The sequence below is a fragment of the Bubalus bubalis genome, chromosome 3 (genome assembly GCF_019923935.1).
Source record: "Bubalus bubalis isolate 160015118507 breed Murrah chromosome 3, NDDB_SH_1, whole genome shotgun sequence".
In the NCBI taxonomy this organism is placed as follows: domain Eukaryota; kingdom Metazoa; phylum Chordata; class Mammalia; order Artiodactyla; family Bovidae; genus Bubalus; species Bubalus bubalis.
In genome coordinates, this window is record NC_059159.1 from 28,817,022 (window position 1) to 28,823,599 (window position 6,578).

Here is a 6,578-nt window from a genome sequence, read left to right on the forward strand (position 1 = left end):
TAGCTTGCAGCTCTTCTGGGGTGAAGAACAGGATGGTTACTGCCCTGTCCCTCCATGCACCTGGCTCTGGGTCCCTTGTAGCCCAGCCTCTCCTCAGCTAGGGCCTTCCTCTCCTGCCCCATCCACTGACTCGCCGTGGTGGCCTGGCTAGCAGGTTATGCCTCTAAGTGCCCAGAGAGAAGTGAAAGTCACATGACAGGGAAGTCATGTGGGATGAAGAAGCATTGAAGACCTGGATTTGCAATGGGGTTGGGTTCAGTCTCTCGGTCAGGAAGACCCCCTGGAGAGCAGAGCAGGGAGGGGATGAGCATGAACAAGAATAGCAGAGGGAAAGCCACGGAGGCCGTGGAAGCTGGCGGTGGAGGGGTGGGGTGTATGTGTGGAAGGAACAGGCAGGAAATGCGTGGGGACAAGTGCACCGGGACAGCATGTAGGACAGAGGGTCTGCCCTTGGGGCCAGCAGGTTTCTATAGATACACTTCCTGGAGGCGTACTCTACTGATGCTGACGCTGATAATTTGCCATATGATGCAAAGAAAAGACCCTGATGCTGGAAAAGATTGAATAAAGAAGGAGAAGAATGAAATGGGTGGATGGCATCACCGACTGAATGTACATGAGTTTGAGCAAACTCAGAGTGATTCTGAATGACAAAGAAGCCTGGCATGCTGCAGCCCATTGGATCACAAAGAGTCGGATATGACTTGGCGACTGAACAACAACTCTACATAAAGGCTTCCCTGGTGGCCCAGTGGTTAAAAAAAAAAAAAAAACCTGCCTGGCAATTCAGGAGCCACAAGAGACTCAGGTTCAATCAGTGGTTTAGGAAGACATCCTGGAGAAGGAAATGGCAACCCACTCCAGTATTCCTGCCTGGGAAATTCCATGGACAGAGGAGCCTGGAGGGCTACAGTCCATGGGATTGCAAAGAGTCCGACATGACTGACTGCCTAAACAACAACAAACAATAACTCTACATAAAATACAGTATTACCATTGTATGAGCTGCTGTCATGCTACATGATGTGATAAAACTTTTGCATCTTTGTGAAGAATTCCTTCTTGTTCCTTTGCAGGCCTCCCTGACCTGCCTCCTGTCACCATGAATTAGTTTTCCAGGGAATCCCCACAAAGGGAATCACACAGTCTGCAGTCTCCTTCTCTCTTTCGGCTGCACCTCATGGCTTGTAGGATCTTAGTTCCCTGACCAGGGATCATTAAGGGGGAAAAAGAGTTTTAAAAAAAAGTCAAGTGTTTATCTCTCCATGATGAGATAATGACAAAGATCTTTTTAATTTTTTCTTCTGGTTTGTTTGAATTGTTTATAATATGTCAATATTAATCATCATGAAAGATAATGAAGCCTTTTTTTTTATCCCCATGGGGGGTTGTGGATTAAAAAGGAGAAAATCTAGAGGATGAAGGAAAGGACACAAACATGGAAACTTCCAAGTTTCCCTTATCTAGTGACCAGGCCCCTGGCCTCTGCAGCCTTCCCTGGCTGAAAAAGCTGCCATCTTCTCTCACTTGCAGAAAAACTGAAGCTTCATTTGTTCATTCCTGATGGCCAGAGATATGAGGGTGGGGAAACAGCTGCCCAACAGCTTCCTCTGGTGGCCTCTCCACTCTCTGACTCTACGGAAAAGTCATCCTCCACCTGGAATCCATATGTGGCTGCTAACCTTAGTGCCCATTTTTCAGATGAGGAAACCTTCCCTGAGAGAGGTGCCCTCAGCTCTCTGGCTGAGGTCATTTCTGTGGAGGAAGCTGGGTACAGACCCTGGTCAAAATGACTGACAGTCAAGTCCCTCTGTTTTTGTTTCAATAGTCATTTGAAGAAGTCTGTGTTTTCTGGTTTACCACCCTGCTGAAAACCTTCTATAAAACTTTAGCAAAGATGCTTTTCTTTCTTTAAAAAAATGTTGAAGGGCAATGTCTTAGGATTGAGTGTCTTGATTCGTATTCTATGTGCCCTTGAATGTGGTCAGTGACATGATGCAGGCAAACTGAGCATCCATCATGTGCAGGCTCTGCAAGCAAGTATCAAGCTCGGAAACAGACTAACCAAAAACTTCATTACAGTGAAACTGACCACAACCTTTAGATTCTGGTTCTGCTCCTTTCTTGCTCATTACCCTTGACGTGTGTCAAGACATTGACAAAAAGAAAAAAAGACACACACAAAAGACACCACCAAAGGCAGCACCTTAGTACAAAGTTTTATTATTATCTCTCAATTTTTTGTGGCTTGAGTTCGCTCAGCTGGGTGGTTCTCATTTTGGGTCTCTCATACAGTTGAAGTCAGGTAGTGACTGGGGCTGCAGTCACTAGTGGGTCATCTGGGCTAGATGTCCATCGTGGCTCCCTCCCATGGCCTAAACCCCAAGGATAAAGGAGGGGGAAATAAGGCATCAGCGTATGAGGGATTTCAAAAGAGTTTGGAGAAGGGAAAGTGGATGGATAAGTGGTATCTGATATAATAGAGCAAAGGAAACTGAAAACTACATGCCTGCAATGAGGAGAAACTGATGGGAAACTGGCAATTTCATTGCCAAATCCTGGGAGCACGATATGTGGGAGCTAGCTCATACTGACTTAGCAGAGACGGTTTTTAAATTATCAGGAATACTGTCCCTGTGTGGTGCTATTGCCCACCTCCTTTCCATCAGGGGTGGAGGTAATTCTGAAGTCACCCTCAGACATTCCTTGAGTACCACACTTGTGCCAGACACTGTGCTAGGTTCTGGGAAACAGTGATCAACAAAAGAGACAAGAACTTGCCTGCCAGGTCTGGGATGGGAATATTTATAAAATGACCATACACACAAATACACAATTAGCAATCACGATAAGCCTAAGGAAGGAAAAGTACACGAATTTTTTTTTTCTTAGAGAAGGCAAGTGGTTTAGGAAAGGCTTAAAAATGACAATTGCACGGCTACTGCTAAGTCGCTTCAGTCGTGTCCGACTCTGTGCGACCCCACAGACGGCAGCCCACCAGGCTCCCCGTCCCTGGGATTCTCCAGGCAAGAACACTGGAGTGGGTTGCCATTTCCTTCTCCAGTGCATGAAAGTGAAAAGTGAAAGTGAAGTTACTCAGTCGTGTCCGACTCTTCGCGACCCCATGGACTGCAGCCTACCAGGCTCCTCCGTCCATGGGATTTTCTAGGCAAGAGTACTGGAGTGGGGTGCCATTGCCTTCTCCAGACAATTGCACTGAGATGTAGTTTAAGTAGGAGTTGATGGAGGAGAGGGCAGCAGGAGGGAACCTGTCCCCAGAGGCAGAAACAGCATATGCAAAGGCCCTGTATTTCAGGGATAAGGGAACAGGCTGGTGGGAAAGAACAATAAGAATTAAACAAAGGAGAACAGCAAGGCCCCTGTGATGATGGACACCCAGTCCACACTGACTTCAGGGATGGAGGGAAGGAATTCAGTGTTCCATATTCAGGATCCTCTAGTTATTCTGACTGCATCAACTGGAGAGGTAGCCCACTGCGGCTCGAGCATCTTCTGGGCTCCCACTGGCTCAGATGCAGATGATACCAACCTTATGGCATGCAGATAACATATGGTATGCAGATGACACCACCCTTATGGCAGAAAGTGAAGAACTAAAGAGCCTCCTGACGAAAGTAGAAGAGGAGAGTGAAAAAGTTGGCTTAAAACTCAATATTCAGAAAACTAAGATCATGGCATCTGGTCCCATCACTTCATGGCAAATAGATGGGGAAACAGTGGAAACAGTAACAGCCTTTAATTTGGGGGCCTCCAGAATCACTGCAGATGGTGACTTCAGCCATGAAATTAAAAGACGCTTGCTCCTTGGAAGAAAAACTATGACCAACCTAGACAATATATTAAAAAGCAAAGACATTACTTTGCCAACAAAGGTCCATCTAGTCAAAGCTATGGTTTTTCCAGTAGTCATGTATGGATGTGAGAGTTGGACTATAAAGAAAGCTGAGTGCTGAAGAATTGATGCTTTTGAACTGTGGTGTTGGAGAAGACTCTTGAGAGTCCCTTGGACTGCAAGGAGATCCAACCAGTCCAACCTAAAGGAAATCAGTCCTGAATATTCATTGGAAGGACTGATGCTGAAGCTGAAATTCCAATCCCTTGGCCACCTGATGCCAAGAACTGACTCATTTGAAAAGACCCTGATGCTGGGAAAGATTGAAGGCAGGAGGAGAAGGGGATAACAGAGGATGAGGTGGTTGGATGGCATCACCAACTCCACAGACAAGAGTTTGAGCAGACTCCAGGAGTTGGTGATGGATAGTGAAGCCTAGTGTGCCGCAGTCCATGGGGTCGCAAAGAGTCGGACACAACTGAGCCACTGAACTGAACTGAACTGAACTGATTGGCTCAGAGCTCTGCCCTTGGAGAGAATCATCGAGCTGAGAGGCCCTGATTGGTCAGATCCAGTCACTTGGACCGTGGAATGCTGGGTGGAGCCAATGCAGACCCAAACCAGGAGGTGAGATGCATCAGGATTGGGTCAGTGCAGAAGCAGTGGGTGAACCCAAAGCACCCTAGAAGGGGATTCAGTTTTGTACGCGAATCTGTCTGTGGGCTCACTGGCCTCTTCACAGAGGTAAGACCCTGTAAAGCTGTCAGGCAAAGGAAATGACTCCATATCAGAAAGCATTTTATAGTTTATAGTTCGTAAATAGAGATGCTTGTATTCCACACTGTAAATTAGGAGGTTGGACTGTGAAGACTGGCTGCTTTTAGCTGGCTGTGCTGCCTCTCGTGAGCGATTTCAAGCCTCACTCTAGTTAAAAAGTCAAAGCAGAACTGGAGCTGGGGCATGGTATAGGGCATGACTTAATGCAGACCGTGCTGCCAGGCACCTGGATTGAAGTTCTTGTTCAGGTTGTTTGTTATTTTGTTGTTTAGTCGCTCAGTTGTGTCCTTCTTTTGAGAATCCATGTAGCCCACTAGGCTCCACTGTCCATGGGATTTCCCAGGCAAGAATACAGGCGTGGGTAGCCATTTCCTTCACCAGGGGACCTTCCAGACCCAGGGATCGAACCTGTTTCTCCTGCATTGCAGGAGGATTCTTTACGGCTGAAGCCCTTGTCATTAGGCAATTTGTTTAATGTCAGTGTTTCAGTTCCCACAACTATTAAAATGAAGATAATAAGATCATTTCATACTTCTCTGAGGGTTAAATAAGTTACAGTGTTTAATATGTGGTAAGCACTTCACCTGACACACTCCATATGTGTTTGCAATTATTATGTTTTATACATATATAAAACACTCAAATTATAAGGAACTCAGGCAAGCATCACTTACTTTATGATAAAAGAAGAAAGGACAACAAAGCAAATAACTGTAATTAACCACAATAGAGGGTTTATTATACGCCAAGAACTGTGCTGGAAACTCAGTAGGTGTTATTTTACTTACTCCTCCCAACAATCTTAAGATGGGTACTACTATCATCTCCACTTTTCAGCTGTGGAAACTGAGGCACAGAGATGTAAAGTGAGTTTGCCCAAGGTTGCTGCTGCTGCTGCTGCTGCTCCTGCTAAGTCACTTCAGTCGTGTCCGACTCTGTGCGACCCCATAGACAGCAGCCCAACAGGCTCCCCCGTCCCTGGGATTCTCCAGGCAAGAATACTGGAGTGGGTTGCCATTTCCTTCTCCATGCATGAAAGTAAAAAGTGAAAGTGAAGTCGCTCAGTCGTATCCGACTCTTCATGACCCCATGGACTGCAGCCTCCCAGGCTCCTCCGCCCATGGGATTTTCCAGGCAAGAGTTCAGTTCAGTTCAGTTGCTCAGTCGTGTCTGACTCTTTGCGACCCCATGAATCGCAGCACGCCAGGCCTCCCTGTCCATCACCAACTCCCGGAGTTCACTCAGACTCACATCCATCGAGTCAGTGATGCCATCCAGCCATCTCATCCTCTGCCGTCCCCTTCTCCTCCTGCCCCCAATTCCTCCCAGCATCAGAGTCTTTTCCAATGAGTCAACTCTTTGTATGAGGTGGCCAAAGTACTGGAGTTTCAGCTTCAGCATCATTCCTTCCAAAGAAATCCCAGGGCTGATCTTCAGAATGGACTGGTTGGATCTCCTTGCAGTCCAAGGGACTCTCAAGAGTCTTCTCCAACACCACAGTTCCAAAGCATCAGTTCTTCAGCGCTCAGCTTTCTTTACGGTCCAACTCTCACATCCATACGTGACCACAGGAAAAACCATAGCCTTGACTAGACGGACCTTTGTTGGCAAAGTAATGTCTCTGCTTTTGAATATGCTATCTAGGTTGGTCATAACTTTCCTTCCAAGGAGTAAGCGTCTTTTAATTTCATGGCTGCAGTCACCATCTGCAGTGAAGGTTACAGGCCAGTAAAGACTTGAACCCAGACATTTGTAATTCCAAACAGCGAGTCCGCACTGGCTTTCACGTGTCGGTGATGATCTTGAGTCTCTAGTACTGGAGGCCCTGCCCCGCCCCTCGCCTGATCCGACCCCACCCCTCCAGTCGGCCCCGCCCCTCTCACGACCTTGCCCCGCCCCTCGTCCGGCCTAGCACCTTCCTACTGGACTCAAAGACCCCGCCCCTCCC